Source organism: Scylla paramamosain, chromosome 45, assembly GCF_035594125.1.
Source record: "Scylla paramamosain isolate STU-SP2022 chromosome 45, ASM3559412v1, whole genome shotgun sequence".
In the NCBI taxonomy this organism is placed as follows: Eukaryota; Metazoa; Arthropoda; class Malacostraca; order Decapoda; family Portunidae; genus Scylla; species Scylla paramamosain.
Genome location: NC_087195.1, coordinates 8,525,596 through 8,537,751, shown reverse-complemented (window position 1 = coordinate 8,537,751; position 12,156 = coordinate 8,525,596).

Genomic DNA, 12,156 nt, shown 5'->3' with positions numbered 1-12,156 from the left:
GCTGTCAGACCGTAAACAGCGAGTTGTAATAAATGGTAAATCTTCAGATTGGATTAACGTAACCAGTGGCGTTCCTCAAGGATCAGTTCTGGGGCCGATTCTTTTTATTATATATATAAATGACATCGACGAAGGGATAAAATGTAAATTATCAAAATTTGCGGATGACACAAAAATTGTAAATAAGGTAGACTCGGAAAACCAAAGACAACTTTTGCAAAGCGATATAAATACTCTCATCGAATGGTCAAATGAGTGGCAAATGAAATTCAATATTGATAAATGCCACGTATTGCATTTAGGAAATCAAAATCCTCAGGCAATATTCAGTATGGATAACACCCCCCATACCGAGTGTGGACAAAGAAAAAGATTTAGGCGTCATAGTTTCAGCAGACCTCAAGCCAAGTAAACAATGTACCGAAGTCGTAAAGACTACAAACAAATTAGTCGGTTTCATTGGAAGAGCTTTTACTTTTAAATCCGAGCAAATAATATTAACATTATATAACTCACTCGTGCGTCCACATCTCGAATACAATGTTCAGTTTTGGTCACCGTACTATAAAAAAGATATCGAGAAATTAGAAAAAATTCAACGGGGAATGACAAAAATGATCCCAAGGTTGCGAAACAAATCCTATGAGGAACGCCTTAAGGAACTAAATTTATTTTCTCTTGAGAAGCGTAGAGTAAGAGGGGACCTTATTACGCTTTTTAAATTTTTTAACGGATTTACTAATATGAATATTGAAAAATACCTATCAGTCGATCGTTCAAATGTCACTAGAAACAATGGTTTTAAAATTGTAGGTAAACGTTTCAAAACAAATGAAGCCAAACACTTTTTCTTTAATCGCGTTGTAAATATATGGAACCGTCTACCATCAAATATCGTTGACTCAGGTACTATCGAAACATTCAAAGTTCGGCTAGACAAATACTTCGAATCTAATCCCCGGTTGTCACTGTTCATAACCAAATAACTCGAATAACTCTCCGAATAATTCTACTGACCTCCTGGGCCTCTGATCATGCTCGAAATTGCCCGTTAGCTTAAGTCCATACATGACACAGATAGCTCGGAGTGAACGGTCACTACTTTTGCTCTCGATCTGTGAAGGGCTGTGATAGTCAAGAGCCCTGACAGTTGGTGACCATCATCGGGATTTAAGGTACCAGGGGTCACCGCTGCAGAGGGTAACTATACAGTGTGCGGCGTCCTGTGAAGGGAAGTGCACTTTTACAGTGCTTGTACGGAGCTAGGGCCTGATTGACTGCTGCCTCTCTTGATAGCGCCAGGCAAGGCTGCCGCACCACCTCTTTGACTCCACACTGTGTCTACACACACACACCACACAACACTGCCTACACGCACAGATAGCCCAGAGCTAACGGTCACCACTACTACTCTCGACCTGTGACGGGCTGTGTTTGGAGAGGGCCTTGTCAAGTATTGATCACCATTGGGAACTAAAGTACCAGGGATCAATGTTGCAAGGGGAAACCAGCGTACGGCGTCCCTACAGGGAAAGTATGCTATCTCAGTGGATTGAACGGAGCTGGGGCCTGATTGACTGCTGCCTCCCTAGAAAGCGCCAGGCAAGGCTGCCGCACCACCCATTCGACATACACACTGTGCATCCACGTACATAAAGCACACACCACATTATATTTACCAAGCTTTAACACCTCCCCCCACAAACACTAGTAGTCAGACGTAGATTACATTTTTCCTTTTCACTTTCTACTAAAATTCCATGTGGTTTTTCAATATCACATGGTTTCGCCTTTTTTCCTGCCAGCCTCGGCTGGAGGGAGGGGTGGGTGGGGAGGAGCCTTCTGCTTTGCTGTCCTGTCCCTATCACTGGTAGTTAGTAAATAGTCTCAATAAACAGCCTAGTAAGGACCTCAGGGTCTGTTGCTGTTTGTCTTCCTTTGTATATTCCTTTGTATATTCCTTTGTATATTCTTCTTTCACTTCATACTAGTCCTCGTCTTTTTCCTCCTCCTCCTCCTCTTTCTTCTCATCCTCCTCCTCCCCCTCCTCCTCCTCCTCCTCCTCCTCCTCCTCCTCCTCCTCCTCCTCCTCTTCCTGCTCCTCTTCCTCCTCGTCCTCCTTCTCCTCTTCCTCTTCCTCCTTCTCCTCCTCCTCCTCCTCCTCCTCCTCCTCCTCCTCCTCCATGTTGCAGAAATATTTCCCTCTCAGTGTATATTTCTTCCTCTAACATCAATTGCTCGTCATGGTTTAGCATTTCATATTTCCTCTTGCCACAATTACTACTGCATTATTAAGGTCAGCAATAACACAACGCAGTACTAATTTAGCTCTCCATGTACAGTATATAGCGTGGTGTGCGCGTAAATCTCCGGTGTTTAAAGTGCCGGTTTCATTTATTGTATGCTGATGGGGAAAACCAGTATAAAAAGGATGAATTAAGCAGGTACTACTCTGCGCTGTGTGAAAAACAAAAGAGTAATTCATTGTTGTATTTCCACAGCGCACTCAATATTCCCCGGAACGTGACCGCTGTATATATATATATATATTTTTTTTACATAAATTAAAGTTTCATGATTTTTCTCTTGATTTCCAAATTCTTGCATATCATATATTTCCGTTTACTGATAAGTCATAAATTTCGAAGCGACCCGGATGCTCGATAGACATAGTTCTGTTTTCTATTTGAATTTCGCTCCAAAATTATTGCAGTATTTCGTTTTCCGGGTCCGGAGAGATATATATTTTGATCATGTGTATGGTATTGTTCCCTAGCTTGTATTTTATCCGGATATTTTCACCCGTCACCAAACAGAACGTAGTCGTTATATCTATGGGCGCTGCGTGCGTATATGTCCTCCATATTAATGAGAGTTGCGTGTGCTGTGTGCCCGCCAACTTTGATTTGAAATCGTGGCTCTTTTTTGCAGCACGTGTTTTGATTATGCAATTACACACCACGAGGAATGAATCTCTGCGTGTTCATCTGTGTGCTGATTGTTTGTGATGGAGCGACATTGAACACACCGCCCCTCGCCTCCCTCAGCTGCCCGCCTGGGTGATTGGCTGTTTGGTTGATTGACTTGCTGGCGTGGTAGCAGGCGGGCAGGCGGGATGGCTGACTGCTCTTTGGTTGACTGCCTGGCTTGTTAGGTTACTGTGCGTTAGTGTGTGTGTGTGTGTGTGTGTGTGTGTGTATGTCTATGGGTGACTGGCTGGACGGTTGGGAGGAAAGCTGTGTGTTTGATTGGCTAGCGTTTGCGTTGGATGGTTGCATGGGTGAGTGATTGGTTGGATTACTGGCTGGCATAGAAGAAGACTAGATGGTTTAGTGTGTGGACAAGTAGGTGGATGACTTAAGTGATCGATGAATGAATGGGTATAAGCTTTTATGGGTGGTTGTATAATTATATGAATAATAGCAAGGTGGCTGGCTGGCTGGGCTGCTGAGTGGCTTGTTTAGTGGAGTGGCTGGCTAAATTGGGTGGTTGTTAGACTAAGTAAACTGGCTTCGTTAGGTGGCTTGAGTGGCTGGCTTAGCTGGGTGGATGGGTGGCTGATGGTTGGCTTGGTTATAAGGCTTGGTTGGTTGGGTTGTTGGATGCGTGTCTTCGCTAGGTGGCTTGGTTGGGTGGTCTCGCTAGGTAGCTGGCTGAGTGGCTGAGTGGCTTCGCTGGGTGGCTGATGGCTGGCTTGGCGAGAGATGACTTGTTTGGTTGGCTGGACAGATGGGTGGTTTGGTTGGATGGTCCTGCTAGGTAGATGGCTGGGTGGCTTGGGTGGGTGGCTGAGTGGCTTGGTTGGGTGGCTGGTGGCTGGCTTGGTCACGCAAGCTTACACCAGTTGCTCACCGCCGCCCCAAGTCGATACCAACCCTTTGGCACTCCTCTCAGGTGATTGCAACTCACTGCTACCTTCCAACCCGGCTCAGGGTATCGTAGTGGCCCTTTTTCCCTTCGTTCGCACCACATAACCCATACAAACCCCTCGTAAAGAACCCAGTTCATATCTTCCCTCGTTCCCCAATAGCTGCTGATCATCCCTTCGCGTGTAGTTTTACGTTAGATCACCGACAGAAATGCGTGTTTTTCTCGCGGGTTTACGAGCTGTTTGTAGTATTTCGTGAGGTGTGCCCGTGCAGGGGACTCGCTGTGTGTTTGGCGAAGGCGACGTTTGAATGCATCGTGCGGCTGGCAGCTGGGCGTTGAAACATGGCGGGGAACTTGTTATCTCAGTGGACCGGCACCGTCAGGGAGGCGCCGGAAGGACTGGGCAGGATTCTATAAAACGGGTAATCGCGAATCCGATTACTTGCCCTGTTGGATTCGTGGGATTCGAATCCTCCACGAATTCTATGTACTCTTAATTAAGTTCTTAACAAGCCCCGGGGGCCCGAGATTCTTCCTATTGTCTGGCAGGCGCGAGATTCGTTGGTGTTTGCAAGGGAATCCAAGCACGGAGAGAATCCAGGATTCCCCTCCACCTGTCACAAACACCACAACTCTCACCCTTTGGCTAGAATTTGCCGAGATGCAGACCGTGTTTCCCATGATGCTTACCAAGGATATATATATATATATATATATATATATATATATATATATATATATATATATATATATATATATATATATATATATATATATATATATATATATATATATATATATAATAATTTCCCTCTCTTTCGAATCCAAGGAAATAAAAAAAAAGTGTCAACTCGCGAAGTTTAATAAGGCTTACCGGTGGAAATTCTATTCCGGAAACGTGTAAAAAAAAAAAGTGAAGGTGGCAAAAAAGCACGTGAATAATTACTGAGTGGAACGTTCGTAGTGACACCCCTGAGCCGCCCGCCCACCCAAAACATTGCCACCACCACCACCACCACCACCACCACCATCATCAATTTGACTTTCCAACCTACTGCTGGTGAAGGAGGTTACACCTTTCCGTCCTCTTCGTCCTCTTCCTCCTCTTCTTCCTCGTCCTGCACCGCTGCTACCAAAGAAGTGAGACCCGCCAAGAACGTTCCTCCTCCTGCTATTTTAGTCCCTCCTCTCTTTCGCTCTCCTATTCTTTCTTCCAGCTTTTGGTGTCCAGTCACTATTTCCGTCTGACGTGAAATTTCCCACCGTCCTTTTGGCGTGGGTGTGATGGCGTGGGCGGCGAAGGGGTGGATGTGGGCTGTATTGGCCGTCCTGGCACTGGGATGGCACTCTGTTCTCCCCACGCGGCCCAGGGAGGAGATGATTCCACGTAATGAGTCCCACCTTCAAGTTCAGCTTTTACAATGCACGCCATGGCTAACTGATGTCTTTATTTAAGCTTTTCCCTTTTTTCCCCCGTGTTAGTTTCCCGCCCCTGTGATTCTGTTTGCATTTGAGTGTCGTGCTCGTGGTGTTGTGCAGTGCCTCCTCGCCTTAATTCACTAAGCTCACTCAACCTGGGACAGGATTTTGCATTTGTATGTACGTGCATAGATATTGTGCAGGCCTGAATGGTGACCCTTGAGAGAGAGAGAGAGAGAGAGAGAGAGAGAGAGAGAGAGAGAGAGAGAGAGAGAGAGAGAGGTACATGTGCGTATGCTTGTGTGCGTGTGCGTGGATACTTTCTTGTTTATCTCGCCGGGGTTTAAGAAAATTTCCCTTCCTTTCCTCCGTGTTTTCCTTTAGCCTTCGCCTCCTCTTCCTCCTCCTTCGCGTCAGCAAGATCCAGTTTGTAAAGATGAATGACGTGATAACCGTATGTTTACCCTTCAGCCTCCCCTCTGCGCCTTCCGCATGGCTCTCCCTCGCTGCCCACCTCTCTCAGTGCTTTATATTCGCCTGTTTTCCCCCGGTGTTAGTGGATTGGTATTTTAGACGTTTTTTTTTTTTTTTTTTACTCGTTTTTCTCGTTTTCACATCTGTGGGTCTTGGTTTGCTATCCATATTTTTCGTTTCCTTTCGCTTTCCTTGCCTGTTTTATTCTCCAGTGAGTCAGTTGTTGATGCTGTTTTTTTACGTCCTTTTTCTATGGTTCTAATCAAAGGGAAAATATGTGGAAATTAAATCAATAGTTTTTTCATCATTCTTTCTTTTCCAGATAAGTCGAGAGGCAAGTAAAGAGGCAAGTGCCTCACTGGTCTTGAAAAAGCTTGTACATTCAGGCATGAATTTTGCTGACTGAGATAGAACAAGATTTAAATAAAGCTGCTGGTGCCTTTTCTCTTACTTAACATGAACACCATTTAATTGGGATGCCATCACCATTGCCCCATCGTACGTCTGAGCTACAAGTTTCTCAGCACAGTCGTACTTATTCATATTTTTAAATATGCACTCTGTTACACCTCCAACAGTTCTGTCTTTCAGAATGTCAAATCCTATAAATACTTCTTTGATATCAGAATCTAACAGGTACCTTAATACTGCAGAGCACTGTGCTGTGCATGAAGTGTCTGTTGCTTCATCCACTTCTGTAGCAATGAATGAGGCTAGTGCGATTTCTTCTTTGATATTGTTTTCCTACAATCATGCCTGCTGCTTCAATCAAATCATTTTGTATCATATTACAAGGCCAAAAAAAAAAAAAAAATGAATTATGTAAATGTTGTGCCAATTTTTCATCAAATTTTGCAGTATAGTTCAGTGATTCAACATAGTTTCCACGATTTAACGATGATTTTTGTTCATTATCACCGCAAAAAGCAAGTTCTTGTTTAATCAGAAAACAAGTAGCACAAATCTTTAATTTATTATTATTTTTTTATTTTTTATTCTCTGTTCTCTTGAACATTTTTATTGTGAATTTCAATGCTGACAGACTTCTGTTTATCTAAGAGCAAGTCAAATTGTGTAGTTCCAAATGTTTTCAGTGATATTTGGCTTTCGTAATGTGCAGCCGATCGTTCATGTTTACTTAAAGCACTGGGCAAATTATTCAAATCACAATATCCTTCTTTTAGCCAAACACTTCCATTAGATACAGAACATAGCAAATATATGCAGCCACACAACCACTCTTTCTTACTGTACCAAGCGGTTTGAGATATTCTAATAACGTTTGTCCCTTTCTGCTGTTTTAGCTCCTTAAGTTCCGGTGTTGATATACCATTTTTTTTTTTTTTTTTAATCTGTCTCTTCTTCATAAGCTAGTTTTGAAAAAGTCTTCAGATATTCACTATCCATTGGTGAAAGGGAAAAAAAATATCTATAAATGTAAATGAACTAGAACTAAAGAAAAAAAACACATGAGATAATAAGAACAGCAAAGGTGCGCAACATTACGGGAGAAGGCAAGCGACTGAGTGGAAGATGAAATATAAAGGTGAAGTAATATAGTTAGTGCGAAACAGGTGTTATGACTTGAGAGAAGCGGTGAAAGAAAGTAAGAGAAGGACAGATTGTGGGCTTGACCACATTGCTATATATAATATATATATATATATATATATATATATATATATATATATATATATATATATATATATATATATATATATATATATATATATATATATATATATATATATATATATATATATATATATATATATATATATATATATATATATATATATATATATATATATATATATATATATATATATATATATATATATATCAATGTGGTCAAGCCCACAATCTGTCATATATATATATATATATATATATATATATATATATATATATATATATATATATATATATATATATATATATATATATATATATATATATATATATATATATATATATATATGTGTGTGTTTTTTTTTATTATATTTTTATGACTTATAGACATACATTCTCTCACTGTCTTATACTATTTACATTCAAGATCACAAATGCTTCAGCAGGACCACAGTTTTCTCTATCACAGACTTCTGGAAAGGAGAATCGGTCTCACTTGTGAGAGAAAGAGAGAGAGAGAGAGAGAGAGAGAGAGAGAGAGAGAGAGAGAGAGAGAGAGAGAGAGAGAGAGAGAGAGAGAGAGAGAGAGAGAAAGTAAGTGCTTGCGTGCTTTTCCCTTTGCGCTTTTTTTTCGTGAAACAGGCCTAATCCAGAAGAAACACAGGCAGATTTGATTCTGCCTATATAGGGCATAAAGAAAACGGCATTGAAAGGGAGCATGCAGCAAGTGGGCAGGCCCACTTCTAAGAGTAGCTTACATACTGAGATTTAAAGGCAAGGACGGATGATGCCTACCTAATCTTCAGGAAATATGAAATATTTTGCATTGATGCATAATAATCAGAGAAACCGTCATAATTTTGCTGGAAAGTGCATATTGTGGCACAGAAGGAGAATGTAGGCACTGCCTGCCTTTCTTTTTTATTTTTTTATGTAGGAAGGACACTGGCCAAGGGCAACAAAAATCCAATACAAAAAATGCCCACTGAAATGCCAGTCCCATAAAAGGGTCAAAGCAGTAGTCAAAAACTGATCAATAAGTGTCTTGAAACCTCCCTCTTGAAGGAATTCAAGTCATAGGAAGGTGGAAATACAGAAGCAGGCAGAGAGTTCCAGAGTTTACCAGAGAAAGGGATGAATGATTGAGAATACTGGTTAACTCTTGCGTTAGACAGGTGGGCAGAATAGGGATGAGAGAAAGAAGAAAGTCTTGTGCAGCGAGGCCGCGGGAGGAAGGGAGACATGCAGTTAGCGAGATCAGAAGAGCAGTTAGCATGAAAATAGCGGTAGAAGACAGCTAGAGATGCAACATTGCGGCGGTGAGAGAGAGGCTGAAGACAGTCAGTTAGAGGAGAGGAGTTGATGAGACGAAAAGCTTTTGATTCCACCCTGTCTAGAAGAGCAGTATGAGTGGAACCTTGCCTACACGGCACGTGCCTCAATATATATATATATATATATATATATATATATATATATATATATATATATATATATATATATATATATATATATATATATATATATATATATATATATATATATATATATATATATATATATATATATATATACACACACACTGTTGTACATATCCTCTCTCGGTAGCCATTAAGAATGCTTCCCCTGAATTAACTCTCCTCACCATCAAAAATCAAAGCTATCAATGAATGCACTGGTCTGCTATAAAAAATGGGTCACGGAACACCTGACGCCACCATCAAAAATTTCCTTGAATCAAATAACGGTTTTGTGTTGAAAGTAGTTAAAAGATAGCCTGTCACTTCTCGGATCAAGGGGGACACCCCCCCTTACCAAATTTTATCACAATCAGTTCAATGATTGTGTTGAAATACAAAGACAGTGTTATATATATATATATATATATATATATATATATATATATATATATATATATATATATATATATATATATATATATATATATATATATATATATATATATAGTAGACACCTGCCAAAACGATAATTACTCCCAGTGAGGTCTAAAGCACTGTTCAGGGGGTGCTGTGAACTTATCATTAAACCCAGCTGTGACCTCACTGAACGTATCCCTTTGTGTCTCACAACAGAAGGGGGCAGTCACAGCCTGCCCTCTAAAGACAACTCTCTTCCTCCACACAAAACTACAAGCACCTAATAACACACACACCCTTCACTCAAAAATTTTTAAATCATCATGGCGACTCCTACACCAGCCTCGGAGTCCTTATCTGGGGAGGGGACCATAAATGTCCCCAGGTCGGACTGCCTTTTTGTCGACGACCTTAAGTGTCTTGACACCCCCCTCAACTTTTTCTTCATTAACTTCTGCAACATTCGCAGTCTAAGATCTAATTTTCAATCTGTAGAACACCACCTCTCCTCTTCTAAACTTCATCTTCTCTTTCCTCACTGAAACTCAGGTGTCTGAGGCAACTGACAGTAGCCCCTTTTCTGTTCCCTCCTACTTTCTCTATCCTCATTTTCGATCCAAAGCTGGATGCTGCTTTTATGTGCACAGTGACTTAACCTGCTCTCGTGCCCACGCTCTTGAATCTTCCGAGTTTTCCACCATCTGGCTACGACTACAGAGTCACTGTCATACTAAATTTATCTGTGCTGTATACCTCTCACCTAACTCCTCTGACTATAAGAAATTCTTTGACTACTTAACTTCCAAAGTGGAGCACATTCTGACCCTCTTCCCCTTTGCAGAGATCTCCATTCTTGGAGACTTCAATGTTCACCACCAGCTTTGGCTTTCCTCTCCCTTCACTGACCATCCTGGTGAACTGGCCTACAACTTTGCTATCCTCCATGACCTAGAGCAATTGGTGCAACACCCTACTCGTATTCCTGACCGTCTTGGAGATACGCCCAACATTCTTGACCTTTTCCTGACCTCTAATCCTTCTGCTTATGCTGTCGCCCTTTCTTCTCCGTTGGGCTCCTCCGATCACAATCTCATATATTTATCTTGTCCTATCGCTCCAATCCCTCCTCAGGATCCCCCTAAGCGAAGGTGCCCCTGGCGTTTTGCCTCTGCTAGTTGGGGGACCTGAGGAGGTATTTTGCTGATTTTCCTTGGAATGACTACTGCATCCGTGTCAGAGACCTGTCTTTGTGTGCTGAGTGCATAACAGAGGTGATAGTGTCTGGCATGGAGGCATACATTCCTCACTCTTTTTCTCGTCCTAAACCTTCTAAACCTTGGTTTAACACAGCTTGTTCTCGTGCTATACATGATAGAGAGGTGGCCCACAAAAGGTACTTAAGCCTTCCATCGCCAAAATCTCATGCACTTTATATTTCTGCCCGGAACCATGCCAAGTCTGTTCTCCAACTAGCCAAAAACTCCTTCATTAACAGAAAATGTCAAAACCTTTCAACATCTAACTCCCCTCGTGATTTCTGGCATCTAGCCAAAAATATCTTCAATAACTTTGCTTCTTCTTCTTTCCCTCCTCTATTTCAACCAGATGGCACCACTGCTATCACATCTATTTCTAAAGCTGAACTCTTTGCTCAAACCTTTGGTAAAAACTCTACCTTGGACGATTCTGGGTTTGTTCCTCCCTCTCCTCCACCCTCTGGCTACTTCATGCCACGTATTAAAATTCTTCGCAATGATGTTTTCCATGCCCTCGCTGGCCTAAACCCTCGGAAGGCTTATGGACCTGATGGGGTCCCTCCTATTGTTCTCCGAAACTGTGCCTCCGTGCTTGCACCTTGCCTAGTCAAACTCTTTCTGCTCTGTCTGTCAACATCTACCTTTCCTTCTTGCTCGAAGTTTGCCTACATTCAACCTGTTCCTAAAAAGGGTGACCGTTTTAATCCCTCAAACTACCATCCTATTGCTTTAATTTCCTGTCTATCTAAAGTTTTTGAATCTATCCTCAACAGGAAGATTCTTAAACATCTATCACTTCACAGCCTTCTATCTGATCGCCAGTATGGGTTCTGTCAAGGCCGCTCTACTGGTGATCTTCTGACTTTCCTTACTGAGTCTTGGTCATCCTCTTTTAGAGATTTTGGTGAAACTTTTGCTGTTGCCTTGGACATATCAAAAGATTTTGATAGAGTCTGGCACAAAGCTTTGATTTCCAAACTACCCTCCTACAGTTTCTATCCTTCTCTCTGTAACTTCATCTCAAGTTTCCTTTCTGACCGTTCTATTGCTGCTGTGGTAGACGGTCACTGTTCTTCTCCTAAATCTATTAACAGTGGTGTTCTTCAGGGTTCTGTCCTATCACCCACTCTCTTCTTATTATTCATTAATGATCTTCTAAACCAAACTTCTTGTCCTATCCACTCCTACGCTGATGATACCACCCTGCACTTTTCCACGTCTTTTCATAGACGTCCAACCCTTCAGGAGGTAAACATATCACGCAGGGAAGCCACAGAACGCTTGACTTCTGATCTTTCTAAAATTTCTGATTGGGGCAGAGCAAACTTGGTATTGTTCAATGCCTCAAAAACTCAATTCCTCCATCTATCAACTCGACACAACCTTCCAGACAACTATCCCCTCTTCTTCAATGACACTCAACTGTCCTCCTCTTCTACACTGAACATCCTCGGTCTGTCCTTTATTTATAATCTGAACTGGAAACTTCACATCTCATCTCTAGCTAAAACAGCTTCTATGAAGTTAAGCGTTCTGAGACGTCTCCGCCAGTTTTTCTTACCCCCCCCAGATGCTAACTCTGTACAAGGGCCTTATCCGTCCATGTATGGAGTATGCTTCACATGTCT